Source organism: Notothenia rossii (assembly GCF_949606895.1).
Source record: "Notothenia rossii genome assembly, chromosome: 5".
NCBI classification, from domain to species: domain Eukaryota; kingdom Metazoa; phylum Chordata; class Actinopteri; order Perciformes; family Nototheniidae; genus Notothenia; species Notothenia rossii.
Genome location: NC_136903.1, coordinates 47,324,192 through 47,345,423, shown reverse-complemented (window position 1 = coordinate 47,345,423; position 21,232 = coordinate 47,324,192). Strand labels below are relative to the sequence as shown.

Genomic DNA, 21,232 nt, shown 5'->3' with positions numbered 1-21,232 from the left:
CTAGAAACGCTGTTCCTTATATTAATGCATTACACTTCCAAAGAGGGAAATGAGAGGAAAGGGAGCAAACACAATTACATTGATCTGACATTTACTGAGCAGCAGAACAGTGGGCCATGAGCCTCCACTCAACTCAGAAGATATCTGAATGTGTGTTATGTTGGAAATAGTTTAATACAAATCCTCATCAGTATACATACAAAGATACAGTTACCAAGCTGTTTGTGCATGAAGCCAAGTTAAAGTAACCCAAAATCACAAATCAAAGGGAGGATTGGAGTTCAGCTCACATTCTGCACCCGTTGGTTTCAGGTGTGAAGGGGCTTCACTATGTGGATACAGACTGGATCTGGGTCTCAGTTTTAGCAGAACTTTACCAAGTCAAATAAAAAGACTGAAAATATTAATGTGACAAAATTAGTATAACGTCTCAACATAAAAACCTCGAGATGAGGCTCTGTCCATGAATAAATATCCAAAAGACTGGGAAACACTAACAGCAATATTTTATTCCTGGATGGCATTTGGTCCTGCAATATATGTGTCATGTTTCCGGACAACTGAGAAATAGTCCAATATTCACTCTGATGCTTTGAGGAGAGCATGTGGCTCTGAAGCTGCTAATTCTTCCACTGTGATGAGCTGCTCACATCATGTGTCTGATGTTTGGGGCAGAGCTGAGGTTTTAAGCTGAAAGAAACCCCTCAGAGAAACCACAGTCATTTTGATTAATTGAGAGAAAATGGAATAGTGCAGCTTTAAATTATGAAACTGGTTTCTTGTGAAAGGCAATACAAAGAGGTTCTATTGAGAGAACGCTGCAGCGCTGGACAGAACGCTGTCCATTAGATCCTAACGATGTAAGACATTAACTCTTGGTGCTTTTTAAAGGAACAATTTTGATTACCTATTGCTACGTTTGGGAAAATCGTCACTGTTAAGACCAACTAGCTGCTACTCAGTTGTTGGTGCAGTATTTTTTATGTCTGTAATGACAGAAAATGAATAAAAAGTACTTTCATCATTTTCATCAACACATCATTCATATGCCTTAGACCAGTGGTTCCCAACCTGGGGGGCTTGCCCCCCTTGGGAGGCACCAAAGATCGCAGGGGGGACGCCAGGCCTCAGATGATTTGAGGCCAAATATCATATTTACTTATAATTGTAACGCAATACATGATTGTCACTAAAAGCCTTGTCTCTACATTACAATAAAATATAAAAAATATTGATTAATTAATTTGAATACAAATTCAAGTTCGTAGCTATTAAAGGCATAAAAAGACAGAAATGTATAATTCTGTCTTTAATATAAATGTTTCTTCTGCCCGTTAAGTGTCCAAACCGGGCTTGTCTGGATAAGCGCATTTTTAAAACAGTCATTGTCCATGCCGGTTTCAGTTGGATTATTTTTCACAGTTGCTCCGATCAGATCGGTCTCCTCCATTTTGTAGATTATTTACGACTTTTGAATCCACATAAACACATCGACAAAATCCGGCTTACTTTGAGCATGTGTTTTAAACAGTTTAATCCCTTTGTGAATTGTTTCCACTTGCGCCATCCTTTAATTTCTTCATACAGCGGGAATCCAAATGAGTCCAATAACCATCAAAGTCACTCCAATAGTGCTCCTTAATTACGCTTTCATCCTCCTTTAACATAATACAGAGGACAGAAGGAAGAAGTGAATGGGAAGAAGGGGGGTCGAAAATAGAAGAATAACAAGTAAATGGAGAGAAATTATGAAAAGAGATAAGATGAGGTGGAGGATTTTGATCCACAGTTTCAATCAAACCATGTGAGGAGGGAGGGTGACAGGAAGGATGAGGAAGTGTAGGGTGGGTGATGCGTGCAGCGGGGCGGGTCATCTGACAGGTATGGAGAGGGGAAGAGGGGGAGGTGCAATATCGTCATCAGCGACAGATGATGAAGACATTGCACCCCACCTCTCCCTCCACCTCCTCCCCCTCCTCCTTTTCCTCCTCTTCCTCCCAACCTCCCGCTGACAAGCCTTGTCTCCCGCTGCCTCCCTGAGTTCAGAGATGTATTTTCAGCTCCGTCGAATCCGTGCGACAGAGCGAGCCGGAGAAGGAGGAAGAGAGGGTGTTGATAGCAATGTGGGGGGGGTGGTGGTGTGTACTGGGGGAATAGAGGATGAAGGGACAGGAATATGCAGCTAAATTAGTATTCTCAAGAACCGAACACGCACTTTGGTGTGTCTCGCTTCAAACTTAATTCAGGAAACGTCTAAACACACGAGACAAACTTCCTAGCTCTTGAATGTGCTCCATGCCTGAAGCAAGCATGCATGGCTTGAAAAGGAGGAAGATTTGTTTGGTGAGCAGCTCGTGAAGAGACGGAATGTGGGTTCTTTTATCTTCCACCTGCACCTGGGAGCCAATGAAAGACCAACATGAGTTGGAGCAGATTGAGGCTGTGATCACACGGCGAGTATTTTGATATGTGAGCCTCCTGCCATGCGTCAGAAAAGCTGTCTTCTCATCTAATCGTCCATTAGCCTCCTCAGTTACTCACTAGAGTATTCATATGTAATGCCACAGCTATGGTAAAGCAAACACATTTAGCACAAAGTCACATATTAGAGGAACCCAAAGTCTGATTGTCTGTGAGTGGTATTTGGTCAGAGCTGATCTAAATTGTTGCAATAATATTAAGTTGAACCTATTAGTTTGTATTTAAACGTAATATTATTGCTTTCAACTAACCTAATACACCTACATCTGACATACTGTAATACATTTAATTAAAGTCAATGTTTCAGTTTTTTCAGTGTACTGCAATGTCACCGTCGAGCTTGATCTGAAGCGATAGAGACACAAACTTTAGCGATTCAAGCTGCACATTAGATTGCTAATTAAATTGCTGCAAGTGAAGTTTCATCATGTTGTTGTGTTTAGAATATTATTTGCATTTTTGGTTATTAAATGCCACTCTTGGTTTGACTGCACTGCAACAAGCCTCCTTACCTATATGACATAACCGTATGGAAATCACCCACATGTCTGATCCAATGCCTCTAATCAACAACAAAGCGTTTTACTCAGGGTCCAGTTCCTAACTTTTTCTGGAGCACATCAGTCACATCTGACTTGGTATAATATTTGCAACTAGTGTCTTTCTAACAGTCAATTCTGACATGACCAACATAAGTTATTTACTAAAGTCACCTAACAGCATACTGGTAAGTTCTCCTGAGAAAATAAATAGAAAGAGGAGTTGGAGTAGAATAGATATTCCAATTCATACCGTATCAACCTAGCAGGATGGTCATGTTTATGTTTACCCCTGCCATTGAGACTTGTAGCAATATGATTTTAATGGGGGCTAGCTTCCCTTTAGGCGAGTGTTGACAAATTGAGGTGGAGTTTTGTATTCACAACTGAGGCGAGCTGTGGGAGGAGTAAGGTGTCAAAGCAAAGAGAGCCAGAGGACATAGGTAAAATAACCATCCATAGTGTGGGAACGCACATCGCTCCTGCCAGATGAGTAACACCTTCTCCAGCTTGCTGATTCCACCATGCTTTATTGACACAGGTTTGAGTAAAATGGCTAGTGGTCACTGCAGTGCTGTGTCCTCTCTTCCCATTGAGCTGTGACCTCACTAATCGAGAGTTTTACTTTATCTACTTACAAAAATGATTTAAGCATTCAAAGAAATTACTATTGTAGTGCTTGTTTTTTTTTCTGGCAAACTCAATAACCACTTGTCTCAAAAATCACATGATGTCACTATTTGATGGATGTCATAGATATTGATAAGAGCAATGCAAATCACAACATTAACCATAAACTGTTGGTGAAAGCAATACAGCATATAGTAGTCTGCTAGTTGTAATGGATGAGAGATGGACTGAAGTCAATGTGACTGCACCTAAGGTCCACACCTGAGTGACTGGACGAGTTTGGACGAATAAGCCATGCCGATCTGTTCTAAAGGGGAATTGAACATAGTCAGATGTTGTGGGTTGTCAAGAAGGAAATAGTTTGTGATCTTCAATGTTACATTTTAATTGAAATAGATGAAGCAAGCCACAAAGGAGTGAGATCGGTTGTGTGGGATGATTTCCAGGTTCTTCAGTATGCAAATTATTATAGAATCCTGTATTCTGAACCAAGAATATGACATGGCCAGGGTGGGGACTAGACTGTGCAGTTCTTACATCAGTGTATTAGTTTAAGTCGTTTACCTGGAAAGTAATAGTTATAGCCATAACGGAAATTTTTTGTTGAAAAGCTTTTGTTGTCGCTCCTGAATACAAGGGCAGGAAATCCAATTGTCAGACGGCTGAAGGAAAGCAGATTGTTTTTTGAAGACAAACACAGATACAGCCAGTAAGTAGCCAACCCGAGGCTTTGCTTTTCTCTACAGAAAATGAACATCATTTAACATGTCTGGGAACATGATGACTTTTTTATCACAGTTTTATGGAATCCATTTTTGTTATTCTTGAGCCAGTGCCTGATTTGACACATTGGATAAAGAAAACGAAAGGTGCTGGGACTGAAGGACCAACCAATAAATCATTAATACAAATAAAACATATTTGTATTTGATTCTACAAAATGTCTTTTAAAATGTCTTCATAGTTGTTCTGAGAACAATTTTACATAAACTCTTACGATACTGATGTCAGACTCAGATAAGACAACAGACTTTTCAGCCCAGTATCTGAGAAGTGAGTAACATGTGTGGACGTTGAGGTGATGGGTAGTTATTGTTTTTAGTATGCATAAAATGTTTATGCAGGAGACAGTTTTTCTGTCTACCACTGGGCTCAGACTTCAATCTCTCTTCAACTGTGAATGGATGAGCTTGGAATTGTGTATGTGTAGGCCTATGCATGATCCCCACAATTCTAAATATGGGTCAGTATTCAAAATAGGACTGGATCTTTAGTTACGAGAAAAATGTAGATTTTTTATTTGACTCTTTTTGGAAGGGCATTACACTTCCATGCTTGGCTGAAATCATTATTATAATTGATATTCGACATCAACCTGCCCTGTTATGGCGCTTTTCTACTGCAGGACCTAGCACGGCTTAGTATGGTATGGTTAGGCCTTGGTAGGCCAGGCTCACTTAATGCAGCGTTTACATTACAGTTTAGGAACTGGGGTAGTAACTATAGTAACGCAGTGTAGGCGGGGCGATCGGCTGTTCGGCGAGAGGAGCGACGCTGCGTAAAACTGCCGTAACGTCATCTTCAATGCGAACCACAAAACCATAACATCAGCCGTTAGCTGTTAGCCCTCAGAGCTCACAGCTCCTCATATCTGTTCAGAAACTAGACAAAAGTGAAACAAGTACAAACCACAGACTGTCTGTCATGGCGAATACAGTAGCTGGTTTATTCATGTCTGTAGGCCGTTGTTGTGAGTGTGGACAGAGCATATACAACGTTAGCTTAGCCTGATCAATCCGATCTCCATTCAGAAAACACACATTTTAAAAGGTTTTTCAACTGCCGTCTTGTCTGCAGACCGGGATCAGTATGTTGTTACTTTGGCATCATTTTGAAACGTGTATTACAATTAAATCACGGTAAAATATGTTCATTTTGTTGTAGTGGTAGCCCCCTTGCTAGCGATTCTCTCTGACCATTCAGCAGTCGTAGAGTGTTTACGTCTCTAGTTTAGCATATTCAGCCCGGTTGTTGGCCCGCTAAGAACCCCGATTTTGGAGGGACAGAAAAAAGGTGAAAAAGTAGCCCTGAGCCGGAACTACCCCTAGTGGAAAAGCATAAGAAGGGGGCCGAGTTTGTCCCGGCCTGCTGTGCAGAGCGCAGGTCGGACAGGGACACGTGTTTTCTTAAGAAGCTGAGATATTTCAGTTGTAAATCGCAAAGTTAAAGAACTTAAAGAACTCATTATACCCTATTGTCCTACTAGGGCATTGCGTTCCAAGAATGCAGGGTTGTTGGTTGTTCCTAGAGTCTCTAAAAGTACAATGGGAGCCAGAGCCTTTTCTTATCAAGCTCCACTTTTGTGGAATCAGCTTCCAGTTTGTGTTCGGACGGCAGACACCCTATCCGTTTTTAAGAGTGCGCTTAAGACCTTCCTTTTTGATAAAGCTTATAGTTAGGGCTGATTAAGCCTATATCAGCAAAACTAGGGGCAGAATCTAGTTTGTCGGGGGACATCTTACTTCTTCCTTCTCTCTGTCTATACCTGTGTACTCTCATGTTCCGATTAACCCAGCTTCCCCAAATTTCTTTCTTTTTGGTGTCTATATACGCCGGGATCCGGAGTCATGGATGATCCTGCGGTCCTGTGTCATGGATTGCGAGTCCTGGATCTTGAGTCGTGGCTGTGGTCCTGGATCATAAGTCCTGGATGGATATCCTCGTGGATTCATCTTCTTATTATACACACATGCATTTCCAAACATTTGGACTACCTATGTTGCAAATGTATTATCTTTTCAATTTATACACGGCATCTATTGCACGTCTGTCCGTCCTGGGAGAGGGATCCCTCCTCTGTTGCTCTCCCTGAGGTTTCTCCCATTTTTCCCTTTAAACTGTGGGGTTTTCTCTGGAAGTTTTTCCTTGTACGATGTGAGGGTCTAAGGACAGAGGGTGTCGTATTGTCATACTGATATTCTGTACAAACTGTGAAGTCCACTGAGACAAATGTAACATTTGTGATATTGGGCTATATAAATAAACATTGATTGATTGATTGAAAGTGTTCGGGGGCAGTTTAAAGAATAAAAGGACCAGGAACACATGAATCTGCACTGCAGTGAGATTACTTCATTTGCACATCAAATGAGTTGGCATTTTATGCCTGGGTGAGAGATTTGTGTTTTGCATTGATTATCAACAGATTGGAAGGTTGGCATTTCTTTTGTGGATGTATTAGTATTGAGGTTGCATTTTTTCTTTGGTGTCATCCCATTGTTAAACATGGCCATGATGTTTCAATTAATTTGATTGCTTTGGCCATTAATGAGACATAATGATACATCTCTAAGTGTTAGTTTATTAGCCGCTCCATTGATCTTATTATGTGTGGGAAGGGGTATACCAGGTATTGAGACAATCAAATGTATTGTCTTGAGTGTATATGATGTGTTTTATTACATTCCAAGCAAAATGTCTAATCTGATAGTTTACAGACTTGAGAGCTGCTAACCTGCACTAAAAAACTGGAACGTTGACTTTAATCAAATGTAATATGTCAACACATTTCACATAACTGTATGAGGTTAGTTGAAAGCAATACTATTAAGTTGAACCAAATATATATTTTTTATATATAATATTATCACTTTCAACTAACCTAATACAGTTAGGAAATCTGTCGACATAATACATTTAATTGAACTCAACGTTTCAGTTTCATAGTGTGTCATGGGGCTCTTGTTTGTGAACCCCCAGTGCCACTCATAAGTTGAGGCTCAGACTGTGTACAGTATGGATGCTGTCCCTTGACGTCCCGCTTACTGCAGGTTCCTGTAGAGCCGCTGTGAAGCTCAGTGTGGCCCCCAGGCGCTGCCATCTTACCGTTGACGCTTGCTTCTTCTCATCCAATTAGCCATCCTACGTCATCAGAACAGAGCACAGCTAGCACTGCATCATTCACTAAACATAGGAACCACAACTCTTCCAAAATTGGAAACCCAAAACCTATAGCCAGCTAAGCTAACCACGTCTCAGCCACTGGTAGCACTGGGCCTGGCAACGTGTTACGATACAAAGCACTGTTTAACTTTTGTCAATGTACATGTGTTATTATGGTTTAACTTTATTCAAAAAATCTCTTATAGTCAGGTTATTGAAGAGTTGATGTAAGTGATGCTTCATTAAGATACAGGGTATTGCATGCATAACTAATCCTCTTAACCATTCTCCTACACAATCACGTGCACACGTTGAACTGCTTCACAGCTACTCAGATAGAGAGGATACTCAAAGCTCCCACTCCACGTGCTCTTTTTTTCTGACCTGACATATTGTCATGCTCGTACACGTAAAAATATGGGAGCAAAACGATGGGTTACGTATTGTAACCCTAGTTATATAAGCACGGGCGGAGCCCTCTACTGGACTCTATGGGTACTGCCCTTGACCTCACTATGCAAGCATTCACCTACTGAGAAATCTATAAACGTAGCCGGCCCCGGGGGCGGGCCTACCTGAGTGCGCGCAGGCCCACAATATATAAGGCGGCCTCGCCTCCCGACCGTCATCCTACACCAGGGCTATTCAATTGGCGGCCCGCGGGCCAAATCCGGCCCCCGGGTGATATCTACTGGCCCTTTGAGTATAATGTTAAAAAAAAAAAAATTAAAGTTTAATGACATTTTTTTTTTAATTTAACTTTTTTTTTTTTGGGCCAGAGTGCCTTTATTCCTGAGAGGGAGTTACATTGAGAGATAGAGGGAAAGACATTGCCTGAATACTTTGGCGGGCTCGGGTTTCGAACCCACCTACTAGCAACTCCTGTCATTATTGCGTCTCTGCGCGCGTCCTCGCGGCTCGTGCTGCCCTTCACTACAAGCTCCCGCACCTTCGACGGTTTTGCACCAATGGTACGATTAATCAAACCTGGTCAGCATAGTTGGATATCAAAATGTCTCTTTCTACGTTAAAACAATGAAAGGTTGACACCGAAAACCGGCAATTCAACAGCGAGTGGAAAGAGAAGTACTTGTGTGTAAATGTCAGTGGGAGGCCCGTGTGTTTAATCTGCAATGAGTGTTTATCGGTGTGTAAAGAGTACAACTTGAGAAGGCATTTTAAGACAGCTCACGCCAACTTCGACTCCAATTTTCCAGCGGGCTCTGATGCTCGCCACCAGAAGATTTTGGGGCTAACTTCGTGCTATGACCAAAGACGTAGCTCCCTGTTTCGGGCTTGCACTGACCAAGAGAGAGCTACCGCAGCGTCCCTACGAGTGGCCTGGATATTAGGCAAAAAGAAAAGGCCTTTTACGGACGCAGAGACAGTCAAAGAGTGTATGCTTGCATCAATTGAGGAAGTGGTTGCAGATGAGAAAATCAGAAAAAGCGTTATTGACTCAATTAAGAACATTCCGATTTCTGACACGTCAACATCAAGGAGAGTGGAGACCCTTGCATCGGACGTTTTTGAGATTCTCTTGGACAAACTGAGAAAGGCGGAGGTTATGTCGCTAGCTATTGATGAATCCACTGACAGCAGCGATGTTGCACAGCTGTGCCTCTATGTTAGATTTTTTTATGGTGAGTGCTTTCGGGAGGATCTACTTGGATTAATTCCTTTGGATGGACACACGACCGGTGAGGTGATGTTCCACAAAGTGGTTTCGTTTTTCAAGGAGCACAAGTTGGGATTGGATCGTATTAACATGCTTGTAACGGATGGGGCCCCTGCGATGTCGGGCCAAACACAGGGACTGTCCGCTAGGCTGGCAGATGTGGCTCCACAGCTGAGATCGCTTCATTGCCTCATCCACCAAAGCCTCCTGTGCGCAAAACTGAGTGGTGAGTTAAAAAACACAATGGACTCTTTCATGGCGATTATTAACTTCATTCGTTGTAACTCCAGTTTACAGCACCGCCTTTTCCGCCAGATGTTGTCAGACATGTCAGCTCGATATAATGATTTGCTCATGCACAGTGACATTAGATGGCTAAGCAAAGGAAACGTCTTGAAACGATTTTTTGAACTTAAGGAGGAGATCATGGCGTTTCTCCGCAATTCAAAACATAAAAAAGCCAACGCCTTTCTGTGTCTGATAGAGAATGATGAGTTTTACGCTGCTGTTTGCTTTTTGAGCGACATTTTCCAACATCTGAACCAACTCAATTTGGAGCTGCAGGGCAGAGATAAAATGGTTACACAACTTGTGGAGAGACTCCATGCGTTTCAAAAAAAGCTCACACTTTTTTTTGCGGATTTATGTCCAGGCAAAATGCTCCATTTTCCAACACTGCGCACTGCAGGTTTACAAATCACCGAGGTGATGACTGGATTTATGGACGCATTGAAAACCAACTTTGCCGCGAGGTTTGAACATTTCAGTGTCCCGACTGAAGTGATGAGATTTGTAAAGGACCCTTTCTCTGTGAATGTAGAGGGGGAGTTTGCACTGAAAGCAAAGGAGCTGATTGTGACATTAAATGAGGCGTCCTTACAACTCGAACTCATTGACATTCAGTCATCAGATGACCTGCGACAGTCATTTCAGCTGGCAGGTTCTGAAAAGTTCTGGACTCATGAAGTCAGCCACGAGAAATTCCCTCATTCAAATGGTCTTGCACTTTTTGTCTTCACAATGTTTGGCTCGACTTACAGGTGCGAATCGGCATTCTCACACATGAATGCCATAAAAACTAACAATCGAGCATCCCTCACTGACCAGCATCTGCATCACTGTATGCGTATTGCCATGACAACGTATACTCCCGACTTCCCTGCTCTTGCTAAATCGAAAAAATGCAATTTCTCTCATTAGATGGCACATATCTGCCAAGTTGGTTGCATACTGTATGTCAGTTATCACTATGTTAATCAAAAAAGGTTTGAGTTTTAAAAGGCTGTATGTTGTGGTTTGGTAATTAATACAAGTCTTTTGATAATTGTTTTTGCTTTTAATTAAGCAACTGATGTGGTATGGTTCACTTGTCTTTATTGTTATTATACCATAATATGCAGTGTTGTTTGTGTATGGCCCTAAATTGCTATTTTGTGTGAATTATTCGATCATTTAATCTAAATCTAATGATGTTGGTTATATTAGCTTCACATGTACTGAGTTCTGAACTTGCCATTTATAAAGGCCTTGGGGTTATGTTTGATTTAATTAAACAAAATATATGCACTCCACTATGCTGTTGTAGTCATTTCATTTCATACCTTTATTTATGCAGGTGAATCCCATTGAGATCATTGAACTCTTTTTCAAGGGTGACCTGCTGTAGTATTTACTATGTCTGAAGCTCTTAATATGATTGCTCATATTTCAAGCCATTTTCTTCCAAGCCCCTTGCTTTGGATCATTTTCATCAACCGGCCCCCATTCCAAACTAATTGAATAGCCCTGTCCTACACCCTCTTCAGCGAGCAGCATAGGACAGACAGGGCCCCCTAGTAGAGGGCTCCGCTGCAGCCAGATTGGTCTTCAACCCCCCCAGTTCTCCCACACCTTTTCTCCGCTCCCTCCACTGGCTGCCATTGGCTGCAATAATCTGCTTCAAGACACTGGTGCTGGCCTATAGAGCTGTGAAGGGAACAGCCTCTTCCTACATCCAGGCCTTGGCTAAACTGTACACTCCAGCATGTGCACTACTCTCTGCGTCAGCCAATCGGCTTGCTGCTCCCTCACTGTGAGTGGGACCCAGGTTCCCCTAAAAAACAAGCCTGTTTGCTATCCTGGCTCCTAAATGGTGGAATGAGCTCCCCATTGACATCAGGACAGCAGAAACTCTGCATATCTTCCGTTGCAAACTAAAAACGCATCTATTTAGATTGTACCTTGGTTATTGCTGAAAAAAAACAAAAACATACTAGGGTATGATCTAGCTTGAAGTGAATATATCTGCACTTTCCTTGCAACACAATCTCACTCCCTGATAGTCCAATAGCGACGCTTGGTCAGGGTCCTTTAGCGTGCAGTTGTGACGCACCGAGTCTCCTTCAGCTTCATACAAGGACGCAAGGAGCTTACAACTGATTGCAATGTATTCCCATCGGCGGCGGTATTTGACGCTCAGGGGAGCACCACATCCGTCTATGTCGGAGGCAGTTTCAGGCTCAGGCTCCAAAATGACATTTCCAGAACAAATGACCATAACTGCACTTCTAAAAGGGGAACATTAATAATCTTTTTTCTCAAAGTAATGATAAACCTGTGAGTTGGATGTAGAAAAGTCAGCATCAATATATATGTTTTTTATTCTATTAAGCCCCAAAGGCCCCCTTGGCGGGTCTCCTTTTTTTTTCTTTTCACGACACTGTGTCTGAGGGCATCTTAATATTTAAGAACCTATTAATCTGTTGTACCAGATTAACCAGAATAATCTCAGCTAACTGACGATACAAACCATTTTTACCAAATCAAAACACAAGTTTCATAAGAAGCATCTAAATGACCCCTGAGCGAAAAATGCTAACACACTATGGCACAGAACTCAGATAAAGATACCCTTATTACTTATCGTAGCTGCACATACAAGATATCCGATTAAAGCTGAGGTTCCACAGATTATATCGGTATAGTATCATCACTGAGCGATCCAAACTCGCGACAGGGGAAGCAAACACAGACATCACAAAACATACCTTTACGGAGCTTTTACGGGAGATCGTCTCACTAGCTGTCAATCTGATCAAAAGATCTGTTCAATGGCATTAAAACGAGAAAAAACACGGCTGAATTGGTTAATCCATAGGCTGATAATGTGTCTGTAGCTTTGAAAACATTATTTATAATCCATAATTCCATTTGTATGTAAAAATCAGAGAGTAACAGTTAGCTGCTAATGGTAGCCACCAGAGTTATCGAAGCTTCCGGTTTTGGCTATGCGTCACTCTCACTCCTTATTTGGTAATGTGTGTGAGTATGTGGGAGTTCCCCTCGATTCCATTGGCTCTGATGGTTAGAAAGAGATGTCAATCAACCAAATCGACCAAGGGGGGCCAGAGATATAGAAAATCCACAGGTTAAAGGCAATGTGAGCATCCATTCCCATTGGATAACGGATCGTTTTACACCCGGAAGTAAGTATTCTCCTTACTGTCGATTGATTTTACAGTGATATCTGCACTGCTCATCAACTCAAGAACACCAGATTATCCTTGTTAATTACACAACATTGATTGGTTTAAATTGTGTACAATGCTTTTTTGTTTTTCCCCTAATGAGAAAGCCCTCAGGATTACAAAAGACCCCCATCACCCCAGCCACAAACTGTTCTGTCTGCTGCCGTCTGGCAGGCGGTACCGCAGCATCTGGACTAAAACCACCAGACTCAGGGACAGTTTCATCCCACAGGCCATAAGACTATTAAACACCTGAACTTTTGAAAAAACATCCACAACCTTCATCTGGCTGTAATTTACAAATTATTTATCTAATATATCATATTCCAATCACTTGTATATAGACTCTTATTGCACTATTTCACAATTTTTCTGCACAATTTTTTCTGTTTATCTGTTTTATTGTGTTGCAATGTTGGAGGAGCCTGTGACCTAATATTTTCATCGTCATAACTACACTGTAGCTATGTACGCATGACCAATAAAAGCCTTGAACCTTGAGTAGAATTACAAAGTAACAATAAATTGCATGTCTTACATGCTGCTGTAACAAAAACATGTCCCAACTTGGGATCAATAAAGTATATCTTATCTTATCTTAGGATGATCGATGGCTACTGCCATATTTGCAAAATGTACCAATGTGTTTCCCATCCCCTAAACCTCCAGGGATGTACACAGGTTAATACTGGCAACTTCTAATTATGGGAAATACGAAAACGTCTTTTAAAACTACAATTCCCAGTAGAGCCACGCAATAGAGCATGTTGCGAAACACACATACTGTATAGCCAGCATGTGTAGTTCTGGGGGTGGGGGGTGTGTGGGGGGGTGGGAGTGGACACGTTCGAGTCCTGTTTTGGATAGTGTGCCGTCGATGGGCTTCATTCCATTTCAAGGTGCTGTTTGACGCTTGGCGTAACCTTGGCACACTGCCACTCCAACATCCAATCACAGAGCTTGAGGACTAATCACGGGGTTTGTCAAGCAAAGCACATGGTGTAGTCCCAAACGATAGCTGAGGATTATGGGTAGTGTAGTGTCTTCTGCCATCCTAAACTCGGGAAAAAAAATTGTTTCTCCGAATCGAATGGGATAAACACAAAAGCATTGTACACAATTCAAACCGATCAATGTTGTGTAATCAACAAGGATAATCTGGTGTTTTTGAGTTGATGAGTAGTGGAGATATCACTGTAAAATCAATCGACAGTAAAGAGAATACTTACTTCCAGGTGTAAAATTCTCTGTTATCCAATGGGAATGGACGCTGACATTGCCTTTAACTGCCGCTGACATAAATGGACATAAAGTGCTTCCCTGAACGTCAAATACCGCCGCTGATGGGAATACATTGCAATCAGTTGAAAGCTCTTTGCGTCCGTTTATGAAGCTGAAGGAGCCTCGGTGCGTCACAACTGCACGCCAAAGGACCCTGACCAAGCGTCGCTATTGGACTATCAGGGAGTGACACTGTGTTGTTCCTTGTTATTCAGAGTATGATTCTTTATGGTTTTTGCACTTATTATAAGTTCCTTTGGACAAAAGCGTCAGCTAAATTATATGTAATGTAATATGTAAAAGATCTAGCACAGTAAAGCACTGCATGCCGTCAGTTTTCAGAGGATAACGCTGTAAGAAATCTTTGTTGGGGTATTTCCAGTAGAGTTCAGTGAATAGAGGGATAGAGAGCAAGGCTTTTGGTATGTTGACATATAGCTGAATATTTACACACCCTCTGTATCATTTCCTCTGTTTATGTACTCAAGTGTGTGTGCTCTCATGTCACAGGGCTGAAATGAAGCCATTCCTCCTCACTAGCACCAATGACAAGTCCATTAATTCCCTATCTCTCTCCCTGCAAGACGGCTCCACTGATTTGGCACCCTACGACCCTGATTAGCAATTCATTCTTAAAGTGTACCAGGCTTAAGGTGGCTTCCCCTGATTTGAGGTTGAGTTGATCCTGAGTCGCTTCTATAGGATTTTGAGAAAAAGAGAATTTCTGTGTTTCCCTCCTCCTCTCTCGTCTGTACAGCTGTCGCAGAATGTCTAGCATTCCTCTGCTGACGTGGGTTTAATCCCATAGCGCTCTCTTTCACATCAGATCTGATGAAGCTCCGCTGCACAGTGCTCGCATGTTAAGCTTCTTTTGTATCCACTGCTCAATAGGATTCCCAGAAATTTGGGGCAGACACATCGTTTGATGTATCTGTCCTCCTTTCTTTCTTATGGTGTATTTTTGAGGATTTTACGCACAGCCTTTATCTTTATTTGAATGTTGGGCGTATTTGAGCAGTTTTGGCATTTTGGTACTGAGTTGAGCAAATGTTTGTCTCCTTGCCCAGTCGAAGGTAAGCTTCTGGAGTAACCATTTATTTTTGGTGAGCACACCTTCAGATGCTCTGCTGCACTGTAATTGTATTCACATGGTACACATTTTCTCTTAGAAATATATAATCTTGTGAGGTTGGGCGAAGAGCCTTGTGGTGAAAACACCTAGTTAAGTTTTGTTTCTATGGTTATTTCCCCTGCTAGCTTGCTCCACTTCACACAGCTGTCATCTGATGGTTGCACATCAAAGATTCAGCTGTAAACAAGGTCAAAGTTGTAATAATTATAACTTTTGTGAATTGACGACAATTTCAAGAGGTGTGCAACACCGAGGGGGTAGCGCTGCCGCTTTAGTGGGGCATCCCCACTTTATTTATCCAAAGCGACTTAAATACTCAATACTGTGGGAAATCCCCACAGTAGCAATTTGGGGTGAAGTGTCTTGCCCAGGGACATGCTGACTGACTGCAGTGGGACTCAAACTTGCTATCCTCTGATTTGAAGATCAGCGCACTAACCCAATGCGCCACACGCCTCCCTGAACAAACGATAGGTTACGTATTGTAACCCTAGTTCTATAAACACAGGCCCTCTACTGGACTCTATAGGTACTACTCCTCAACAATGATACGCGAGTGTTCAGACACGGAATTTGCATAAATGTAGCCGGTCAATCAGGGCGAGCCTACCTGAATGTGCGCGCAGGCCGCACAGTATATAAGGCAGCTACACCTCCTGACTGTCATCCTACACCCTCTTCAGCGAGCGGCATCGGAAAGACAGGGCCCCTAGGTAGAGGGCTCCGCCTGTGTTGATAGAACTAGGGTTACAATACGTAACCTATCGTTCTATATCACACAGGCTCCACCCTCTACTGCACTCTATGGGTACAGTGGGTGGAGCCCCGATGAATAAACGCCCTGTCGCCCCACAACATCGACCCACCACATCGACCCACCACTCTGCCCCTGACCGGCCTTCGGTTGACAGCTATCGCACCCCAACTTCTTATCACCCGGTTGTCACCATGGAGAAGTTGGGCCGCAGCTTACCTGGCTGGGTAGAGCTTAATCGGTCTAAATAAGTCCATAGCTCCGCCCTGCAGGTGCCAGCGCAACTGTCTACATACTGCGCACCCCGTTTCCCAGGTCCCTAAGGAGCATGGGAAAACGTAAGTGTACTATGTCTTCCACACTCACGCCGTCGAACAAGGTTGTCTACACAGCCATACCTTGTGTAGAGTGTGCATGGACCTCAGTGCACTCAAAAAAGTGAACTCTGTGAGTTGTTGAATCTAATGAATACATCTTTACCCAATTGAATTGATATATCTGAGTTAGCTGTTTGAACCTTGTTGAATTAAGTAGGGTTTTCTTAAAATGGAGACCTGTTGACCTGTATGCTGTTCGATTATCTCCAACGCAACACAGCTGTCTAAATCGCACAGGGACAACTGTGGCGCATGCACAGAGGCTCGAATGTGGGATATGATTGTGACTCAGGCTTTTTTCCCACAACAACAAAACAAGAAAAAGCAAAAAAAAGTCCCAAATGTATAATTCCAGGTTTGTTGTTATTTATTTTTGAACAGTAGTGCAAGTTTCAGTATAAAAATAAGGAACTCTAACATTTTGAATCATTAACTGTATTACACAGTTAAAAACAAACCACAAACAGTACCACACACACTCAGATGGCCAGATTATCTGTAATGGTTGATGTCAAACAAAAAGGTGTCATCAAGCTGCAAAACTAAAAAGAATGTCTTGAAAATATTACAAAATAAATAATAAGAAAGTGTTTCAAGGGCGCATTGCCGTTGAAATATGCCAATAGCTTCCATTATTTATTTTGGTCTCTCGGCTTTCATGTCTATTGGCTTCTTAAAAACAGCGGGGATAAGCTGTTGAAATTAAGCTGTGTGGGAGGTTGTGGCTCAGTGAGTAGTGCGCTGATCTTCTGATCATGGGGGCACTGGTTCGAATCCCGCTGCAGTCAAACATTCCGCTGTGTCCTTGGACAAGACACTTCACCCCAAATTGTTCCTGTGGGGATTGCCCAAAGTATTGAATGTATGTAAATCGCTTTGGATAAAAGCGTCTAACAAGTGACATGTAATGTAGAAGCTCAGCGCAAGTTCAACCAGGAAGACCTCCTTTACTCATTAATTTACTATTCTATGTTACTACTCTCTCTCCTCTCAATAAGTGATCGGGGGCGTCACTCCCCAGTTTAACCAATCACTTCGCACTATTCTCACAAGCCTATCAAAGCGCTCCGCTAATCCCTGCTCTCCCCCTGACAGCTGTCATTTCAGGTGACTCGACGCAACGCTCCCAGACCTGGCGCCAGAACAAATCTAAATGGAGGGCATATGATTTTCATGGGAGGGCACACAAAACCGTCATGTGCTGCGGGCCTGCGGCACAATATATATCAAACAGCAAGGCCAACAGCATTTCGTAAATACATACACAAATAAAGGGCAACATAGAAACCACTTTTGAAACATTGTGTGCGTGGCAAAACACTGGTAAATCACGAGCAAGGCACACTGGTTAAGGATGGCAGCTTCCTCATCGTTGCACTCAGAGAGAAATAGTAGAGACGGAGACGATGAACTGTTTAGCCCGCCTTGGGCATGGTTTATTTTCCTATGCACTGCAGGTGCATCCTTTCGCTCAGCCGAGCTAACTTAGAACATTATTTTGGCCAACTCTGCATCTTTGTGCAGCGTATACTCAAACAGCGATAGGAAGAGCCCAGTGCCTGACTCTGACATGCTGTGGAGTGAATCGTGGTCACCTCTGAGAGGGAGTTGGTTGACAGCTAAAAAAGCTATAATATCAACGACAGCTGACACGTAATAACGGTTCCGTGCCAGCTGATCTGTATGCAACAAAGTACTAATTTCCTTATTTGTTTCCTCACGTATCTGTCCCTCCCCCCACAAACGCTCACATGAAATGTGTTCTCTTGATGCAGCATGTCTTAGCAGTCCTTTATCAGTCTGTAATGCGTGTTTCCAGTCGCAAAAACCTTTGACAGTAAAAGCCACATCGGATGAAGACGTATTTACTTTACTTACTTTTTTAATCCAGGGGGCGCAATACCGCCCCCTGGATTATATTTAGTGTATTGGATATTGCCCTGAGTGACAGACTTTTTTCCCTTGATAAAAAAAAGGCGTATTCGTCGTGTGGCTGCATGTGCCAAACCGTGACGTCCGAACCGTGACAGTTCGGGACGAATACGGATACTGTTACACCCCTAATGAGTGAGTATGTTTTTCCTATGCAACATTTTAAGTTGGTTTATAAACATGCGGTTAGAATGTGAAATTGAGAGCGTCATAACTCGCAGAAATATCTGCAATAGTTTAGCATATGGCAGCTAAGGTTGGCTAGCTGGAAAGCTAACTAACTTAATGCTAGCCAGCAGGAATACATCACAATAGCAACCAAACAGTTTAAAATTGAATTAGAACGTACTGACTGAAATAAGTAAGTTTTGACTGAAGCGGTTCAGACTTGTGTGTTGTGACATTTGAATTTAATATTGTGAAAGTGGCGCGAAGATGGCTGTTGGTCGGGTCTAGGGGTATGTGTTTGAATGTCAGTGAGCAGGACCGGCTATTAACCGGCAACTGAGCTGCCTGTAGCGGGGGAAGACAGAAGCTTGCAGATATAGAACAGACTCTGTGATAGCTGCTGTTTTAGGCACCACTAATGTTACAGTGTGAGGGCTAGCTTGCTAAAGGTAAACCAGTGATTCACTAGAGTTAAGCCCAGATTGTTGTTGGGGGGGGGGGGGGGGGGGGGGGTGCAAGTGGTGCTAGTGGTGCACTGCACGTTCATGAACTGTGAACTCGCCGGAGCGCATAAGGCAGTCGCTAACGAAGGATCACTTCTTCTTCAGGGCAGGGAAGGCTACGCAGTGCACAGGCTACTGTCCCGCAGCTGCTGCCTCTCTGTTGGACTCCGGTACTGCACATGACTCACGAGACGTTTAAAAAAAAAAATGCTTTACGTGAAACATTCGGGGCTTTTCAGAAAAGATGAGGGTAGTAGTCATTCCCTAGCGCCGCCACTGGGGAGCGGTATTGCAATATGTACGCTGGTTGCCAACCGCTGTTAATAAACAAAAATAAGAAGAAGACCGTGAAGTATCTGTTGCACAGAGAGGAGCAGCAGGTAAACAAAGAAAATGGCGGAAAACGTGAAACTACCGGAGATACGACCTGCTCCTGTAAATGTCAACACATTGCAAAGACTGACTGACAATTGATGTGCTAAGAACATAGAACAATGCAATTCTGCACTGTTGGACTGGCAGTAACACATTATTAAAAACGATATGCTGTTTTACCACTAAGTAAATATTTGAGTGAAAGTAGCCAGACCTGTACCAAACCCCGATTTTCGCATGTATTGAATGATAAACCATGTCCATATTTCATATACACCAGAAGAGGGCTTGTTCTACTTTATAGTTCAAACTATTTATTTAACCATGTCTGATACATTTTTATTACAGGACGTCCCCTTATGAAGAAACATTCCATAGCTTGAAGGGTGGACGTTCTACATGGCTCCTCATTAGCAGTAAGTACAATGGTCATCTTACTATTTAATGCATGGGTGTTCAACATTTAAAAAAAGGATCAAGGTTTATCTTAAAGATTGACAATAATGTTGGTTACAGTAAAGTAGTAACTCGTATATCTATACTCTGATTGTCATTTTTTGTTTAATATATATATTTTTTTCATTTTCAGTTACATGTGGAAGTGTAAAGGCTGTGCTGCAGAGGAAACCTCAATATTTCAGCTATTGAAGCACTACTGGTTGAAACATGGCCACTTTGGCCGCAGACATGCACATATTCTAAATGCCCATGCACATTTAAAACTTGGAATGCCATTCAAAGTCATCTATCTATATCACATTTTGATCAAACATCAGAAAAATCTGTACATTTAACAACATTTACCTGCCATCATTGTTCTATAGTGGAATCGTCTCATTGGGAGAGTTTTTCGTTCATGTTAACAACCATCTCAAAAGACACGAAACCATCTGTTGTGTGCTTGAAAGTTGTTCCTTTTCAACAAATATTTACGGAACATATCAATCACACAAGACAGAAAGCACAAGACACATGAACAATTTCAAAGCTGGAATTGTGGAAAATGGAAGGGCAGATTCGTTGAGTTGTACATTGGAAGATACATGCTTGACAGAGAGTGATGAGATACTTCACGATGATTAACTTGAGGTTGGTGCATTGGTCCAAACATCAGATAATTTGCATAAAGTTATAGAACAGAAACTGGCATTTGTTTTATTACAACTTGAAAACTGTTTCCATGTACCAGGCTCTGCCATTGATGAGCTGCTAAACGAGTTGCACTATTTGATTAGTTCTTCTCTGATCCCAGTATCCAACAACATTCTAGCTGCTTTCTTCAGTAATCATAACTTGCAAGTTGACCAATTGCTCATTCATGAGTTAGTTAGGCTGTACACTTTGTACGTCCAACCCTCTGTCAAAAGCTTTACAAAAGGAAGGACCTTTAGCCACTGCTTTTAAGAGGAAGCAATTCAAGGATAATTTCAATATTGTTGATCCAGTTCAGTACATACTTGATGCAAAGACTAAAATAAGTTTTAAGTATGTCCCTTTACTAAAGGTTTTACATCAGCTACTTAATCAAAATGATGTGCTTAGCAAGGTTGTTGAAAAGAGAAGAGATCAACAGGTAGTGAGTGACCACCTTCATTATAGATGCTTTGAAGATGGCCACTACTTCAAGAACAATGATTTTCTGTCAGGGGGGGAAGTGAGAATCTCTATCTGTCTATACGTAGATGACTTTGAAGTCTGCAACCCCCTCGGTACTTCACGTAAAACACACAAACTCTGTGCTGTCTATTGGATTTTGGGAAATTTGCCTCCTGTCAGCTATTCCTTTTTGACCTCAATACACCTGGCTCTTTTATGTAGAAGTGATGACGTGAAGACCTTTGGCTATTGCAAAGTATTTGAACCATTACTCCAAGACTTTGTTACATTGGAGCGGCAGGGTGTTTTTGTCTCACAACTAGGTACATTTGTGAAAG

At 42.2% G+C, this 21,232-nt stretch overlaps 2 protein-coding genes across 2 annotated transcripts in view; one reads left to right on the top strand and one right to left on the bottom strand.

The window, feature by feature from the left end:
* Window positions 1-21,232, bottom strand: part of LOC307039451 (receptor-type tyrosine-protein phosphatase gamma-like) — a 1,005,384-nt gene that overhangs the window by 259,363 nt on the left and 724,789 nt on the right. The gene's annotated exons all lie outside the window — the stretch shown is intronic.
* The window catches only part of LOC307039445 (zinc finger BED domain-containing protein 5-like), a 516,405-nt gene that overhangs the window by 123,725 nt on the left and 371,448 nt on the right, over window positions 1-21,232 (top strand). The gene's annotated exons all lie outside the window — the stretch shown is intronic.